The sequence below is a fragment of the Bombina bombina genome, chromosome 7 (assembly GCF_027579735.1).
Source record: "Bombina bombina isolate aBomBom1 chromosome 7, aBomBom1.pri, whole genome shotgun sequence".
In the NCBI taxonomy this organism is placed as follows: domain Eukaryota; kingdom Metazoa; phylum Chordata; class Amphibia; order Anura; family Bombinatoridae; genus Bombina; species Bombina bombina.
The window spans coordinates 462,759,790-462,779,306 of NC_069505.1; positions in this window are offsets into that span (position 1 = coordinate 462,759,790).

A 19,517-nucleotide genomic window follows, 5' to 3' on the forward strand; every position below is an offset into this window, starting at 1 on the left:
CTCTCCTGTCCTCTTCTCTCCCTGCTCCCCCTCCTCCCTCCCCCTCTTTTCTCCCTGCCTATTCTATACCTCTTCCTTCTTCTTCTGTCTCTTCTTCTGTAATTTTTTCCTCCCCTTCTTCTGTTCCTGTAGTTTCTTTTTCTTCTTCTCTTGCTGTGCCTATTTTCTCTTCCTCCCCTTCTTTCTTCCCTGCACTGACTAGGGCCTCTTATTTCCCCTTGGGCAACCCCCCTCAAACATCCATCCTGCCTAGCAGCTTGCCGTTTGCAGCCCCTGCATCTTGCATGCATGGGGGGACCGGTCCTGCTGCTCCTTCTGCTCCGGATCCTCACATGGTGGAGGGGGACCCTATGTCCCCCTTGCTTCTGAGTGAGACCGGTCTGTCCGATGGATCCGACTCTCCTCCTCTGACTGCCGGTCAGAGGGTAGTCGGTGGTGGAGAGGCGGATCCAGGGCCTTCTAGTGCAGGGCCGTCTGCGCCGCATGGTCTAGGAGCCATGCGGTCTTCCTCCCAGGTGCGCGCGCGCGTTACGTCGCCGACTCCGCCCCCGGTGACGTCACGCGCCCTCCGGGTCTCGGCGCCATCTTGCTCAGAGAGAGCCCGCGCGCAGAGACCGGAGGCTGCGCATCACACAGTAATCAACAGGCCAGGCAGCAATCGGATACCCTCCCAGGTAAGTGGGGTATCCGGTCCTGGCAATAGGGCTCAGGGTGAGGCTGGGAGTTATAGAAAGGGCCAGGGGGCAGGCAAAAAGGGAAAAGGTCCTCTCAAAAAGGCTGCAGGGGTCAGTAAGCCACAACGCACGAGACAAGGGGCAGTTAAGAAGGGACATCAAGCAGTAGATTTAACCCCCACTGGGAAACGCATAAATAAATCAGGGGGGTACATGAATATTTTGGCCAGCTTAAAAAAGAGACTTTTAGCCAGGGGCCCAGGCAGTTTGCAGGGGGTAGGTGTATCACAGAGTCAGGGACAGGGGGCACAGAACCTTATTGTCGATTCCGGTGATACCCCCACTTGCCCTATTGTATTACAGGTTGCGATGGCATCGACAGCATCTACATCGACCGCGGCTGAGGCTGCGGCAGCAACACCAAGTCAAGCCGGGACGTCAGCTGCAGTGGTGATCCCCGCAGCACGACAGACACCTCGACCTACGCCTTTGGTGTCGGTTCCTGCGTCATCAGGAGCAGAAGCAGCTACTGGAGCTGGTGAGTCCTTGATTGCACCACACTGTAGGGGGGAGGATGGTTTCTCCACAGGGGACTCTGATAGTTCATCAGGTTTCAAGGACAAAGGTCAGCGCAAGCTGTTTAGGTACATTAGGAAGATAGCGGACGCAAAGGGGGCCAGCGTAGTAGGCTCAGTTAGCTTAGGGGCGCCGGGTGGATCCCAGGGACTGTCAGTCCTGGGTTCCCAGCCGGGTAGTCAGGCTTGCTCATCGAAGTCGCTAGTGGCCAGCACGTCGGATACTTATCCGTGCATCGTGCATTCGCTCCATTCCCATCTCAAACCGCGCGTTGCTAGGCGTATTAAGGAAGGGAGGTACGTTAAGATCTTTGAGCTGTCTAGGCTAGCGCAGGATCTGAAAGAGAGAGTTGAGGAGGGGTCTGGCGATAAGAAAGCCAAGAGACCTGAGACATACGAGGAATGGATGCGGTGCTTCCGAGTATTGGCTTCTTGTTATTTGGAAGCTAACCCTCAACATAACCTGAATATCCTCAAGTATATGGAAGTCATCGATGACATTCATACAAGAGGTAAAGGGACAGCATGGCGTCAATACTACGCCGAGTTCCGGCGCAGGTTGGAATCTAATCCGATTCTTCATTTTGGAATGAAGGAAATGGATTTGTTCTCGGGCCTGGAGCTATCAGACAGCGCAGTCGTTACTCCCACGAGGCCGGCGTTGCCTGGCATGCCGAATAGGCAGTTTAGACGGCGGGGGGGGAGAGAGTGTTGGAAGTTCCAAGAGAAGCAGTGTGATAAAGGAACCCAGTGTCTCTTTCGTCACATCTGCATCTACTGCAGTGGGGCCCACGCGGGCTCTGAGTGCTCCAGGCGTCGTGATTCAAGCGGGGGGAGGCCCCCATTTAGACCGCAAGCTGCGGGAAAGGGCGCATACACCCCTGAGGCTAGGGGAAATTTGTAGCTTGCTTAGGGAATATCCGGATCAGGTAGCGGCTGGATTCCTTAGATCCGGTTTGTCATATGGTTTTTACATTCCAGTTAAGCGCCCCGTTTTCTCCTCCCCTATAGTTCGCAACCTGAAATCTGTTGCGCAACATCCACAGGCCGTGGCGGATAAGATAGCCAAGGAAGTAGAGTTAGGGCGCATGGCCGGCCCTTATTTAAGTCCCCCTTTGGGGAACTTAGTTGTCTCCCCTCTAGGCGTAGTGCCAAAGAAAGAGCCCGGGAAGTTCAGGCTGATACAGCATTTGTCTCACCCTGAGGGTGCGTCCGTGAACGACGCGCTCGATGAGGGAGACACGTCTGTTTCTTACCAATCCTTTGAATCCGCGTTGGCGGTTATTCAAGGTTTGGGGCAAGGGACGGAGATGGCGAAGGTCGACATTGAATCTGCCTTTCGCCTCCTGCCTATCCATCCGGGGAGTTTCTATCTGATGGGGTGCAGGTTTCAGGATCGGTACTACGTGGACCGCTGCTTACCAATGGGTTGCGCCATTTCGTGCGCTTACTTTGAATTATTTAGTTCATTTTTGCATTGGGCAGTGGTTCGCGAGTCCGGGCTGGAACATGTAGCGCATTATTTAGATGACTTCTTGTTGATGGGTAGGGCAGGATCTGGGGATTGCGCAAGGTTGCTTGCTAGTATGATTCATCTTTCTTCGCGCCTAGGTGTTCCTTTGGCAGCGGAAAAGACGGAAGGACCTGGTACGCGTATTGTCTTCCTGGGTATCGAAATCGATACCACGAAGGGAGAATGTAGGTTGCCTAGGGCTAAGATTGATGCTGCATTGGCAGCTATTCTAGCCATCAGAGAGGCTGGGAGGTCCACGTTGCGTGACTTTCAGTCTCTGCTTGGCCTCTTGAATTTCGCGTCTAGGGTGATCCCTATGGGCAAGATTTTTAATCGCAGAATGGAGGCGGCAACCAGGGGACTTAGATTACCTAGGGCCCCGGTTAGGATTTCTGCAGATATCTTGAGTGACCTGTCAGTCTGGGCCTCATTTCTGCGCGATTTCAATGGCGTAAGGATTTGGTTACCCAAACCAGTCAGCAGCCAACAGCTGCACCTATACACCGACGCCGCTGGGGGTCATGGTTTAGGTGCCTATTTTGAAGGTTCGTGGTGCGCGGCGCCGTGGCCGGCCGCATGGGGCAGCACAGGGTTGTTAAAAAACTTGACACTGCTGGAGCTTTTCCCTATCTTAGTAGCTGTTGAGCTGTGGCACGGGCGCTTACGGAACCGGGCGGTTACTTTCTGGTGCGATAACCTGAGCGTGGTGCACGCTATCAACAGGCTATCGGCTTCCTCCCCCCCAGTAGTTAACGTGTTGCGCCAGCTTGTCCTGCTCTGTCTGCGACATAACATTATGTTCACGGCGAGACATGTCCCCGGGGTCCGCAACGTGATAGCGGATTCGCTGTCCAGGGGTCAGTGGGATAGGTTTAGGGAATCTGCGCCTGCAGCTGAGGCGCGGGGTGACGTTTGTCCTGCTTATCTCTGGCAGGTGGTGAGTTCTGGGGAACTGCGCTAAAGTTGCTGCAAGGGTCGCTGGCGGCGAGAACATGGCATTCATACCGCAGGTATTGGGCCGAATGGGAGGACTTTCTGTCCATGCAGGGTTTATCCTGGAGCACGCCAGGCGTGCATAGTTTTTTGTAGTGGGTGGCGTGTTTACATGAGAAAGGAGTGGCGCCGGGCGCCATAGGCAGCAGGGCAGCGGCCGTTTCTTTCTTTTCCAAGTTATATGGAGTCCCAGATATGTCAAAGTCTTTTCTGGCCAGGGCAGCCATCAAAGGGGCACATAGGGTTACAGTGGTTAAAAAGGATATCAGAGAACCAGTAACTAGGGATAGGCTGTTGAGTATGATGCAGGTCCTCCCGATTGTCTGCAGTTCAGAGTATGAGGTTGTCCTCTTTTCAGCTGCATTTTCGCTGGCTTACTTCGCTGCGCTGCGTGTCAGCGAATTAGTGGCTCCATCCAAGGGCGCTAGGGGGTCTGCGCTGCTGATGGAGCATGTTAGGCTTGAGAGGGACGTGGTCCTGGTATTTGTGGCTCGATCCAAGACGGATCAGTTGGGGAAAGGGAAATGGCTCAATTTGCTATCGCAGGTGGAGCCATTAATTTGCCCGGTTCAGTGCTGTAAAAAGTATACAGACGTCAGGCCAAAGGTTGAGGGTGCGTTTTTGGTCCACGCGAACGGTTCCTTCTTATCTGTTTTTCAATTTAGAGCGGTTCTGAGGAAGGTAGTCTTGAGTTTAGGATGGGACCCCTCGGTGGTGGCCCCGCATTCGTTTAGGATCGGGGCTGCCACTGACGCGGCCATGGCGGGGTCGTCAGAGAAGGAAATCAAGGTCTTAGGGCGGTGGGCGTCAGACAAGTTTAAAAAATATATAAGACCGCTAAAGCGTGATGTTGTTGTTTAATACGTTAGATAAGTTCCAGTTGTTATTGTTGGTTAGGTTTGAGGAAGCCAGGTTGGTTCTATTTCTTTATTGTTACAGGTGGAGGGCGCCCGTGCATGAGAGTATGGATTGTGGGGCATTCGTATGTCCATTGGGCTGCCTTGCGTGCAGTGGCAGGTGCAGGAGGTTTGCAGTTGGGGTTGCCAGCGAGGAAGATAGGAATCCGGTGGCTTGGCAAGCGAGGGATGATGTGGTCGGAGTTGCCGACACAAGTGGCAGAGGCCAGAAGGCGCTGGGGGCGCCCTCATGTGATTGTTTTACATTTGGGGGGAAATGATGTTGGGACCATGCCCATGGGGGATTTGGCGAGTATGATGATAGCAGACATCAAATGGTTGGCGACCCAGTTTCCTGAGGTCAGGATTGTGTGGTCCCAGATTATCTCCAGGAATGTTTGGAGGCATATGAGTTCTCGCAAGGCAGGCTTTAGAGTAAAGAGGAAGCTCAATAGGGACATCAGCAAGGCTGTGTTAGCAGGTGGGGGTAAGGTCATCACTCACGATAACATCCGAATTGACACCCCAGGGCTTTTCCGGAGGGACGAAATACACCTGTCGGATGTTGGGAATGATTTATTTTTGGGGAACATCAGACGGGTTCTGGCTTCACTGAGTTTGTAGTGGCGGCAAGAGTTCCGTGTCCTCTTTGGGTGGCGGCAGAAGGGGTGCGACAAACATCCAGTAGGGACAGCCTGGGGGGTAATAAGAGGAGGGGGACAGGCGAGCACATATAACGAAAGCCGCAAGGGCCGACGCTTGGTGGCTCCCTGCACGATCCCTCCTAAAAAAATCCCCTAGGCTGTCGGGTTTGGGGGGCGTCCCCCGTTCCCTTAGGGCGGTCGCACCCCTTGCTTTGGAGTTGTAGGACAGGGGTGCCTTTTTTCTTGCCAGCCAACGTTATTTGTTTATTAGGTTATTTAATTAAGTTATTTGTTTAATAAATACAACCCCTCTCCCCAGACGGGGGAAGGGGTTTTTTGCTCCCATAACTGGTGTCTGTGTCTTTTATTGGGTTATTGGGGTTAAAAGTGTGTGTTTTTCCACGTAGCAGGTAAAGAACTAGAAAGTTTTACCCTTAGGAAAGTGGAGGGCTGATTAAGCACGCAGCAACTTAAGGGTTAACTTTTGACTTAGTTGCTACGTGCATTAATGCATGTGTGTGTGTGTAGCTGGTCTGACAGCTAGAGGGAGTTGTTGCACAACCTATATTAAGGGCTGTAGGCAGGAAGTAGGGTCACTAACCTGTTTTCTGTCTTCCCTCCCTTCCCTCCCAAGTTACAGATGTTCGGTTCCAGTTATGGCGGGTGTGTTCCAGTTGACGGCGTGCAGGCGATGCTGGCAATAGTAACACTTTGGCTGGGGGCTGAATAGTCACTCGGACCTTTGTAAGTCCAAAGTGCTTTAATTTTCTGTTTCAGGGACCCCCCTTCGGAACTAACAGTCTTTTGGCTGAGGAACCGTTGTCTGCAGAGTTCGGGGGTCCCTCAACTTCAGTTGGTTAGGAACATGGCGTCATGTTCCTGTTGCGGCGGCAGAAGGGGTGCGACAAACATCCAGTAGGGACAGCCTGGGGGGTAATAAGAGGAGGGGGACAGGCGAGCACATATAACGAAAGCCGCAAGGGCCGACGCTTGGTGGCTCCCTGCACGATCCCTCCTAAAAAATCCCCTAGGCTGTCGGGTTTGGGGGGCGTCCCCCGTTCCCTTAGGGCGGTCGCACCCCTTGCTTTGGAGTTGTAGGACAGGGGTGCCTTTTTTCTTGCCAGCCAACGTTATTTGTTTATTAGGTTATTTAATTAAGTTATTTGTTTAATAAATACAACCCCTCTCCCCAGACGGGGGAAGGGGTTTTTTGCTCCCATAACTGGTGTCTGTGTCTTTTATTGGGTTATTGGGGTTAAAAGTGTGTGTTTTTCCACGTAGCAGGTAAAGAACTAGAAAGTTTTACCCTTAAGTGACTCAGGAGTCATGCATTTAAACGATTCAGGAGGAATCGGATTTGCGAGTCAGCAGGCATCAGTAAGACACGAATCTGGCTCTGCAGCTCTGTGTCACATGTCCAGTAGGTGAACTGATGAATCGGTTCATGAACCGGTTCACTTTAACGAACCGTCCGAAATGAACCGATTCATCTAAATGAATCGAACTTCCCATCTCTACAACACTGTCCCCGCCCCTGCTTCTTTGCAACAATTATATACATTTACAAGTCAGAGCACAAACTAGGAAGATAGCATTATATATTATAATATCACAACAAACACCATACTGCTGTGTGATAATGTTACTGAGAACATGCAGAGACACAGACAGAAGGTAGGAAATACACACAGGGTCAGATGGGTCAGTAAAGAGAGTTACTGTGCCCTGACACTGTATAATGTCACATTCCCCAGCAGTGTCACCTCTCCGCTCAGCCAGTGACTGCTGCTGTGTGATAATGTTACTGAGAACATGCAGAGACACAGACAGAAGGTAGGAAATACACACAGGGTCAGATGGGTCAGTAAAGGGAGTCACTGTGCCCTGACACTGTATAATGTCACATTCCCCAGCAGTGTCACCTCTCCACTCAGCCAGTGACTGCTGCTGTGTGATAATGTTACTGAGAACATGCAGAGACACAGACAGAAGGTAGGAAATACACACAGGGTCAGATGGGTCAGTAAAGAGAGTCACTGTACCCTGACACTGTATAATGTCACTTTCCCCAGCAGTGTCACCTCTCCGCTCAGCCGGTGAATGCTGCTGTGTGATAATGTTACTGAGAACATGCAGAGACACAGACAGAAGGTAGGAAATACACACAGGGTCAGATGGGTCAGTAAAGAGAGTTACTGTGCCCTGACACTGTATAATGTCACATTCCTCAGCAGTCTCACCTCTCCGCTCAGCTGGTGAATGTTGCTGTGTGATAATGTTACTGAGAACATGCAGAGACACAGACAGAAGGTAGGAAATAAACATAGGGTCAGATGGGTCAGTAAAGGGAGTCACTGTGCCCTGACACTGTATAATGTCACATTCCCCAGCAGTGTTACCTCTCTGCTCAGCCGGTGACTGCTGCTGTGTGATAATGTTACTGAGAACATGCAGAGACACAGACAGAAGGTAGGAAATAAACATAGGGTCAGATGGGTCAGTAAAGGGAGTCACTGTGCCCTGACACTGTATAATGTCACATTCCCCAGCAGTGTTACCTCTCTGCTCAGCCGGTGACTGCTGCTGTGTGATAATGTTACTGAGAACATGCAGAGACACAGACAGAAGGTAGGAAATACACACAGGGTCAGTAAAGGGAGTCACTGTGCCCTGACACTGTATAATGTCACATTCCCCAGCAGTGTCACCTCTCTGCTCAGCCGGTGAGTGCTGCTGTGTGATAATGTTACTGAGAACATGCAGAGACACAGACAGAAGGTAGGAAATACACACAGGGTCAGATGGGTCATTAAAGGGAGTCATTGTGCCCTGACACTGTATAATGTAAATAAAACACCTGGGTAAATAAACAGATACAGACGGTCACAAGGACATACAGCTGATATTATGACATTCCATCTCACCTCCCCTGTCAGCAGGTACATGATCTGCAGGGTGTGGGTCAGTATTCTCTCTGTCGTCATCTTGTCCCCGATCATGTCACTCGCTGTCAGTGAGTTATTCACATGCTACAAGAGTGAAACATAAAAATAACATCAGAATCACTGACCCATCTCACATTCTTCATTTCATTATGGTAAAATGACAAGACAATCACCTTATGACCAATCTGAGCACTTGCGTAAAACCTAGTGAGTCTGGCATGATCGCGTTTCCTTACCATATGAAGCAAGATCACAGAGGGAGGAGAGAGGCGATTGGAAGGGACAGGTCCCTACACTACAGCAAAATGGTTTGGAAGGCAAGAGGTAGGGGTGAAAAATGATCACTTGGAGTGGGGAGAGTGAGGGGGATCCCTACATTACACAAAATAAAATAAATAATAATAAAACTAAAAAAAGGATCTAACTTGTTACTGCCAGTTTCAAAGATGACAGGGGATCTTAGAAGGGGGCTGTTTGGAGGGGATCAGAAAGGTGTGAGGGATCCCTACACTACAGAAAATAAAAGACAAATCAATATATATTAAGAAAACCAAAACCCTAAATTGCATAGTGGCAGACAGCCTTAGTTGAATCAGAGGAAGCCAATTAACAGATTTTGAAGTTTTTTTCTACAGTTATAAAACCACATTTTTGTGGAATGTAATCATTCATCCTTTTATGTATTTTTTTAAACATTTTTTTTGGCAATTTTACAATAATTTCTTAATTCTGTGAATAAATATCTAGTTGAAACTATTATCCACCGAAAACTCTTTTTATACCAAATAAAAAAAATGAAACAAATGGTTCTTATAGGTAAATAAAAGAAACCAAAACAGGGAGGCGGAGCCAGCCGTGAACTAGTATGGCTGCAGAATAACGAAGCTCCGTATAACCTTTCCCCACAAAGCACACATGAAGGGTGAAATAACCAACTGAAGAGCCTAAAAGTCACCGGAACAGACCTAAGACCTAGAGAAGCATTACTTGCTACAACACTGAGACGGGGGAGGCTGTGACCGCAAGAAAACGATTCCAAACCCTGCGCTCATAGAAAATACCCGGCGCCATCTTTAAGTAACTGCGCCATCGCTATCTACAGAACGGCAGCTTGATCACCGCCACACAACAGGTTCGCATAACAGCCGCCCCTCCGGAATCCTACCTCGATATCATTAAGGTAACTGACCAGTACTGGTTGCCGACAGTGACTCCCGGTGGACCCACCGGAACGGAGAACTATACTTAGTGGGCCAACAGCTCACGAGCTGAGGAAACATCTTTGCTGAACAGACCGGGGTAAGCACTTCATCACCACAGACATCTAAGTCCCACATTACAAGCTAGGAGATGTAAAACACAACCCTATCTCATTTTTACGGACATAATACGGCTTCCAAGCATAAAGGGGCACATTACCAATAATCAGGCCTCGGTCTAAATTAACAGGCCTACCTTTACACCGGCTGCCGCCTTGTAAATATACCTTTTTCGGCCACACACTGCACGTGGGAAACTGTTGCATAACCTCCAACCCCATTAAAGCATGAAGAGGTGCTGACAAAGCACATTTATCACTTGATTAACAGCAACAACCACATCACAACTCACATAATACAGAGATGACGTCTAAGCGCACTACTAAAAGTGATAAAACGACCAAATCAACCACTACCTCTGTCTCAAAGCTCAATTCCTACTTTAAAACAGTAGACACAGCCAGCTCAGTACCTTCCAACAATATGCAATCAGATAGTGACATGCAAGAAGAAGAAGCTGATACCATTCTACCTGAATCTACCCTCCCTCTAACAAAAGCAGACCTGAGTTCGCTTCCTACAAAAGAGGACTTCACAATATTCATGAGCCAGGTCAGCCAGCTTATAAGAGACAGCTTATCTGAGGTCAAAAAAGACATTAGAGAACTAGGCAACAGAGTGCAACAATTAGAAGGACATGCTGAAGAGATCTCTGAACCAATCAATCTGCAAAGTCTGCAGATCCAACACCAAACTAACGAAATACGACAAATGCAGATGCAAATAGAAGATTTGGACAATCGTGGCAGACGCCAAAACCTAAGAATAAGGGGAATCCCAGAAAGCATAACAACTGACACGCTTTCACAATATGTTCAAGACCTCTTTAGCCACCTATTAGACAATAAAGAAGACACCAACATCTCCATAGACAGAATGCACAGAGCTTTAAAACCTAAACCACCACCTAAAACCCCACCAAGGGATGTTATCCTGCGTTGTCACAACTTCAAAGATAAAGAACTAATACTAGCCGCAGCTAGAAAGAAAGCACCCATATGCAAAGATGGGGACAAGATACAAATATTTGCTGACCTAAGCCCGCTAACCCTCTCTAAACGAAGAGAAGTCAAATTTCTTACATCACATCTACAAGATCACAATATCCCCTACCGGTGGGGTTTCCCCTTTTCCATAAGAGTCATCAAGGAAAACAAAGAATCTACCTACAAAGACCTCGAAGATTTGGACTCTTTCTGCACTCAATTAAACATCCCCTTACCAAGACAAATACCACAACCTCCGGACCAAGCAGAAGATATCTACATAACAACAAACTCCATACCAAAGATCCAACGCCAGAGATGGACTACAGTCAGCAGGAAAAGGAAAACAACGCTCTCAACAACCAGCGCCCCTCAGACCTCGACTTCAGTCCCAACCTGAGAGACTGAGAATAAACACAGAACTCTAATTGGATATACACAAATCCAGATGTCATTGGACAACTCTGTTTAAGCCCTGAATTGCAATATTACCTAGATACCTATAAAGCTGATGTGCTCTTCACGCCAACATTTAGTAAACATTCTCTCTTCATATACTATATAAGCATAAGCAAGGGGAAACGTTAGTAGTAATACTGTATTACTACCCATCCTCCATGTTTTCATTACTAAGACCGGGGATATTATCCCTGATCTTGAACCAGTTCTTGTTTGTTTTGTTAATGGTTTGTTTGTTTTTCTCCCTCTACCGTCTCCTTACTTCTTTCTCTTCCTCCTGCATACCCTCCCTTATTGCTCATCTGTCACTTCAAGAGAGGCTTGTGTTCTTACGACCTATTAGGCTGTTCATTTTATTGACAGTTTCTTCTATTTCAGCTCCCCTGGGAGAACATAGAATCGACAGGTCATCACATGGCGGTGGTGGCGACTCCGGCACTCCTCTACGCACTCAAAGGTATATATTACATATCGGAAAAGCGGACACCCCAGACATACCTTGTCAGGACTCTACGGTAAGAGACATAGAACACCACACTTTAGCACACTACTCATACACCAGAAACACATATGGCAAATAGACCAATACTGATAACCTCCCAAAATGCTAAAGGTCTGAACTCTCCCACGAAGAGGTCAGTCGCCCTACAATGGTTCACCAAACAAAAAAGCTCCATCACATTCATACAAGAAACACACTTCCCCAGACTCAAGGAACCCAAATTTCATAACAGAAACTTCCCTCTTTGCTTCCTTAATTCCAATGATAAGAAAAAGAACGGAGTAGGGATTCTCATACACCATTCTCTCCCTTTCAAATTACTGCACACTAAACAAGACACAGAGGGCAGAATACTCATTCTGGTAGGCCTTATATACAACAGACCCGTCACTCTGGTCAATATATATGCCCCCAGCACAAATAGGACTAAATTCTATAACAAATTAAAAACCATGGTGCAAGAAGTAAACAGGGGTTGTCTTATCTTGGGAGGAGACTTAAACGTCACCTTGAACCCGGCTATAGACACAACATCAAATAACACTAAAACCTCACTAAGACCCCCACACTCCATCTTTAAGTGCATTAGGCATCTATGCCTGGTCGACACTTGGAGACTGCAACATCCGTCACAGCGGAACTTCACTTTCTACTCACACCCGTGGACAATGTACTCTAGGATAGACCATCTCTACATAGATCAGTCTCACCTCTCCCTACTGCATGACTCAGACATTATCCCAACGACTTGGTCTGATCACTCTCTGATAACAATAGAGTTAAATTGGCCAGACTCACCTACACTCCCATTTATATGGAGGCTAGACACCTATCTCCTTCACCACCCTCCAACCACACAGAAATTAAAGACAACTTTAACTGATTACTTCAACACTAACGCGATACCAGAAACACACCCTCTTTTTGTGTGGGAAGCTCATAAAACAGTATTTAGGGGCGAATGTATCAAACACAGAGCATACCTCAAAAAACAGTACGATACTCAACTAAATTCCCTGACAACAGAACTACACACGCTTGAACTCAGACATAAACAGAGACCACAAGAGAGAGACACTCTTAGCAAACTGACAAACATAAGAAAAGAGCTTAATACTCTACTTTTCTCTGAAGCCCAGAGGAAAACTTTACGACTCAGAAAGAAATACCTTTATGAAGGTAATCGGCCAGGCAGATTATTAGCCAACTCACTTAAAGACAGAGCCTACATGACACACATTCATAGCCTTAAGACCCCCCAAGGAGAAATTATCCAGGACAGTAAAGTAATAGCTGCACACTTCAGGGATTTTTACAGACGGCTTTATAATCTTGAGACCAATATCACCCCAAAGCATACACGACAGATGATAAATTATATCCAATCGGCCAACCTTACCAAATTAACACAAACACAAACACTAGATCTAGAAAAGCCCATTACTCTGACAGAAATCCTAAACGTTATTAAAGACCTCCCCACAGGGAAAAGCCCAGGACCAGACGGCTTAACCAACCTATACTACAAGACTTACAGAGAGATCATAGCTCCACATTTGTTAAAACACTTTACGGCCCTTGACGAAGGAAGCACCCTCACAAACGACTCTTTAGCAGCACACATCACAGTTATTTTAAAGCCAGACAAATCAAGCGATGACCCAGCCAACTACAGACCAATTTCACTTTTAAACGTCGATATAAAGATTTTAGGGAAAATTATAGCAAACCGCCTAAATTCAGTTCTCACCGACATTATTCACACTGACCAAGTAGGCTTCGTACCTGGCCGAGAGGCTAGAGACAATACCCTTAGAGCCCTAACACTAATAGAATTCTCCAAATATCAAAACATCGAATCAGTACTTATAGCTATAGATGCTGAAAAAGCTTTCGACCGAACTAATTGGCAATTTTTAAAATTACTCTTAAAAAACTTAAGATTCGGCCCCAAAACCATAAACAGAATATTCAGCCTATACTCCCACCCAAATGCTAAAGTAAAAGTTAACAAAATTCTATCAGATCTCTTCCCAATTCAGAATGGCACACGTCAGGGATGCCCGCTATCCCCGATCCTCTTCATCTTAATGATGGAAGTTTTTGCATCGCGAGTACGTATGAACCAACACATTAAAGGAATAGAGATTGACCAACAAAATTACAAAATAGCATTATACGCGGATGACGTGTTATTCACAGTCTCATCCCCATCATCGTCCATACCAGCAATCATGTCTGAGTTGGACGAGTTTGGTACATATACCAGCTTTCTGGTCAATAAACAGAAATCTGAGATCCTAAACATTAATTTGTCTGACACCAAATTTAAAGCCCTATCGTCGGTCTGCCCACTACGACTCAAAACAGACACAATCAAATATTTAGGAATCCACCTCTCACCGAACCAGACAACCCTATTTGACAAAAATTACAACACACTCTTCCTCAATACGCAGCGGGACCTTAAATCATGGACGAACAAACCAATTTCCTGGTGGGGTAGGATCCAAGCCATAAAAATGACAACATTGCCCAGGATCCTCTATATGCTACAAACCCTCCCGTTACACCTACCGCTTTCATACCTAAGTAAAGTCCAGAAAACCCTTAACACATTTGTGTGGAATAAATGCAAACCAAGAATCAATAAAAACACGTTGTACAGGCCCAACCTGAATGGCGGGCTGGGCCTACCTAAGATTGAGGAATATTACCAAGCAGTTACATTACAAAGGATCCTGGACTGGCACAAAATACATGAACATAAAGCTTGGGTTACAATAGACTCACATATTCTAAAAGCCCCCCAAGTTCATGCTCTCTGCTGGGTATCCAAAGACCTTAGACCTCCCCAATGCACTCACCTTGAAATTCACAAACAGCTTTTCAGATGCTGGGACCATATAATAGCCACTAAACACCACATATCCACATACAGATCACCCCTATTCCCAGTTGTCCTAAATGCAGAAATGATAGGGGGCCTAGACAAGGGATTTCAAAGACTAATTGAGTGGGACTATACCATCCCCCTATTCAAATTCACGGAAGCAGGGAAATTATTAGAAAGAGATAAACTAACGGAGATAGCTGAGGGGAGATTTTCCAAATGGCTAAAATATGCCCAATTACACCATTATATACACACATCGCCTTACAAAATAGATCTCCTAAGGAGACCCACTGCCTTTGAACATCTATGCCTCACTGGGATAATCCCAAGAGGGACACTCTCCTTATCACGTAAGATCCTCATAAGTACCACCTTAGACACATTACCATCATTCACTGCCAAGTGGAACACAGATCTTACAATAGACCTAGACATAGAAGACTGGAATAAAATATTTCGATCAGTTAAAAGATCCTCCTCTTCTACATCGATACTAGAACTAAACTTTAAACTACTCCTTAGATGGTATCTAACGCCATCGAGGATAGCCAATATATACCCCGGCACCTCAAGCTCATGCTGGAGAGGCTGTGGAGCCCTTGGTAGTGTCGTACATATGTGGTGGCATTGCCCTAAAATACGTCCTCTATGGGATGCAGCTGAAACCTACTATAAACAATGCCTCACAGCCAACTTTCAATTAACACCGAAAATAGCCTTGTTGAATGACTTACCAAGGATACCATGTCGCCTAAAGACGCTAGTCCTACAAATAGGCCTTAACAGTGCTAGAAAACTGATAGCTAAACATTGGAAAAAACCCATCACACTAAACAAACCTATGTGGGTCGAGGAAGTTGAGGAACAGTTCTCCCTAGAAAAATATGGCTACATGTGCCGTAACAAAACACAGACCATCTTAGATGCCAGCTTCTTATGGCGGGAGTACCTTTGAGACATTTTATCATTTTTTCCCATATACCATATACACGCTATACATACCTTACTATCAGCTACTGGATAGTCTTGCCGGGAACTGACAATCACGCTAGAGATCGGGGAGTGCCGGACCGCCAGGACGGCCCATGACCTTTTTCCTCAGGTGAGCGATATGTTTCTCTCTCTTTTATCAATTTTTAACGAGGGATCAGCAGGAAACTTTCTTAAGTTATATTTTTGTTGTTATGTTAGTCTTTATTTGTTTTTACTTGTTGATCGTTATTTTTGTCATGACCAACCCACATACTCAAGCATTATGCAGCAAGAATCTAATGAGCCTTCCACCTACAGACTTTCTCAGATGGTTGCACTAGCTATTGGACCATGAACGCCTTAAAAGAAAAGGCAAACCCAACTCACAACATTTCTGTTTATAACGCTGCATTGCCTTTTGATTGTTGAATTTTGCTTGATGTACAACATGTAAAAATAACAAATAAAAAAAAAAAAAAAAATCCAAAAAAAAAAAAAAAAAAAAAAAAAAAAAAAAAGAAACCAAAACAAAGGCTCGAATTCTGATTAAACAGAGTAATAGCAAAAAAAACAAAAAACCCTCTAAATTCTCTAGTACTTAAAGGGACACTGAACCCAAATGTTTTCTTTCATGGTTCAGATAGAGCATGCAAATTTAAGCAACTTTCTAATTTACTCCTATTATCAATTTTTCTTCGTTCTCTTGATTTCATTTTTTGAAAAAGAAGGCTTTTAAAGGGCCATTATACACTCATTTTTTCTTTGCATAAATGTTTTGTAGATTACCTATTTATAAAGCCCATAAAGTTTTTTTTTTTTTTAAATGTATAAATTTGCTTATTTTTAAATAACATTGCTCTGATTTTCAGACTCCTAACCAAGCCCCAAAGTTTTATGAGAATACCGTCAGCTACCTTCTCCAGCTTGCTCCTGTTTGTGTAAAGGGTCTTTTCATATGCCAAAGAAGGGGGACGGGGGAAGTGTCTTATTTCCCACTTGCAGTGGGCTATCCAACTACCTTTTCAACAGAGCTAAACTGAAAGCTTCTAAGTAAGTTTGTAAACCATTTTATACTGGATTTTTATATCAGTATCTGTGCATCTTATTCTTTATAGTAGTGTCTATTACATGCAGTTATATGAAAATAAGTGTATAATGTCCCTTTAAGCTATTTTTTTTGGTTCAGGACCATGGAAAGCACTTGTTTATTGGTGGGTGAATTTATCCACCAATCAGCAAGAACAACACAGTGTGTTCACCAAAAATCTAAACTTACATTCTTGCATTTCAAATAAAGATACCAAGAGAATGAAGAAAATTTGATAATAGGAGTACATTAGAAAGTTGCTTAAAATTGCACGCTATATCTGAATCACGAAAGAAAAAATTTGGGTTCAGTGTCCCTTTACGTTTTTCTTGGAAATTGTAGTAAAGGCATTAAACTAGTTTCTATATATGAAAGATATATATCAGTAATTAAGTGCAGCATTACATAAGGTCTGCACACACAATAAATGTTTACATATGCACAGTATATATCAGTAATTAAGCGCTGCATTATATAAGGTCTGTGCACAATAAATGTTTATATATGCACAGTATATATCAGTAATTATGCGCTGCATTATATAAGGTCTGTGCACAATAAATGTTTATATATGCACAGTATATATCAGTAATTAAGTGCTACATTACATAAGGTCTGCACACACAATAAATGTTTATATATGCACTGTATAAATCAGTAATTAAGTGCCACATTACATAAGGTCTGCACACACAATAAATGTTTATTTATGCACAGTATATATCAGTAATTAAGTGCTGCATTATATAAGGTCTGCACACACAATAAATGTTTATTTATGCACAGTATATATCAGTAATCAAGTGCTGCATTACATAAGGTCTGCACACACAATAAATGTTTATTTATGCACAGTATATATCAGTAATTAAGTGCTGCATTATATAAGGTCTGCGCACACAATAAATGTTTATTTATGCACAGTATATATCAGTAATTAAGTGCTGCATTATATAAGGTCTGCGCACACAATAAATGTTTATATATGCACAGTATATATCAGTAATTAAGTGCTGCATTACATAAGGTCTGCACACGCAATAAATGTTTATATATGCACAGTATATATCAGTAATTAAGTGCTGCATTATATAAGGTCTGCGCACACAATAAATGTTTATAAATGCACAATATATCAGTAATTAAGTGCAGCATTACATAAGGTCTGCACACACAATAAATGTTTATTTATGCACAGTATATATATCAGTAATTAAGTACAGCATTACATAAGGTCTGCACACACAATAAATGTTTATATATGCACAGTATATATCAGTAATTAAGTGCTGTATTACATAAGGTCTGCACACACAATAAATGTTTATATATGCACAGTATATATCAGTAATTAAGTGCTGTATAACATAAGGTCTGAACACACAATAAATGTTTATATATGCACAGTATATAATCAGTAATTAAGTGCTGTATAACATAAGGTCTGAACACACAATAAATGTTTATATATGCACAGTATATATCAGTAATTAAGTGCAGCATTACATAAGATCTGCACACACAATAAATGTTTATGTTTAACTTGTTTTTATTGATTTTATAAACAAAAGACAAGAAATAGATCAATTAAATTGAATACAACATAGGTCTTGGTAATTTGACAATAACAAGAACAATGGGTTGGTCAGTGCAGATGACATCACCTCGCCACAATACCTAGAGTTCTAAGATATTCCAAACTTCAATATGTATCTTTTAGCATTTATTTAGAACTAACTCATAACGGTCTATATAGTCCCATCTGCCCTGCCACTCCCGCTCGCTCTTCCCAGCCGGTCATCATTGTCGGAGTCACCTAGGGAATCAGATCCCCTCTTAGCCCCTAATAATAGCATTTTGTTGATAAGACCAGACCTTCTTGAGAAGACATGACATTGAGACCAAATAACTATAGGTTCTTGTATCAACAAAAAGAATAAGAGATAGGATAAGAAGATAGATGAAGATATAGATATTGAATAAGAGCGAAAGATTTAGAGTGTACTTGTATCCATTATCCTTGTTTATAAACCTAATTAGGTATTCCAAAATTACATTGGGCAAGTACACGTAGAATAAAGTGTAGAATAGAGAGCAAGGTAGGGTAAGACAGGGTAGGTTAGATTAGGCCACCCGGCCCCCCCCCCCCTGACCAATGAAGTTACTATGTTCTTTGTTTCTGTAAAACATTTATATAGCTAAGTTCCTGTTTAAAGACCAGTAAAACCAGACTTTCTCAAATTGTGCTTGTGTATCTAGGATATGTGATGCAGATTCATACATTCGATGGGTTAGTGAAATTTTATTCTTAACTTCCTCCCATGGAGGAGCGTTCGTTTTCCCAGTATTTTTGCAATACTCATTCTAGTCACCGTACAGGTGATCTTAATGAAAGTGTTTATGTGTTTGTTGAATCTGGGCAGGGGTACATGGAGGAGGGCTTGTGATTGACTAAGTTGGATCCTCTCCTCTAGGATCACGCCCAGGAGGGAGGATAGATGGACCCATGTGGGCTGGATTATATTGCAGTCCCACCACATATGGCGGTATGATCCGATTTCCCCACATCCTCTGTAACAGAGTCTATTGTTGGTGAGAGACATGTGTTGAGTTCTAATTGGGGTTAAGTACCATCTATACATAGTTTTTTATAGTAATTTTCCCGTAAATTCGCACTTAAGAGGCCCTGAGCAAGCTGAGTGAAATGTTTCATCCCACTCATCTTTATGTTTGTTTATGTCTAAGTCGGTTTCCCATGCATTGATTAATGTGGGCTTAGTGGAGTTGTTTAGTGCTTGAATCTCTAGGTACAGTCTGGAGATCATCCTTTTGGGTCTCTGTGTTGATCTTAGTAAGATTTCTGTGGCCGTGAGAGTGTTGGGTCTGTGTAATTTCATATAATGTTGAATAGCTGAATTAACCTGAAGATACTGGAACCATAAAAGTCTCATTGGGGCCAGTTGTTCTTGAATTTGTGTGAATGTTTTAGATTTACTCCCTACTAACCAGTCTGCCACCCTATACAGTCCCTTATTTGCCCACTTATCCGCTACGGT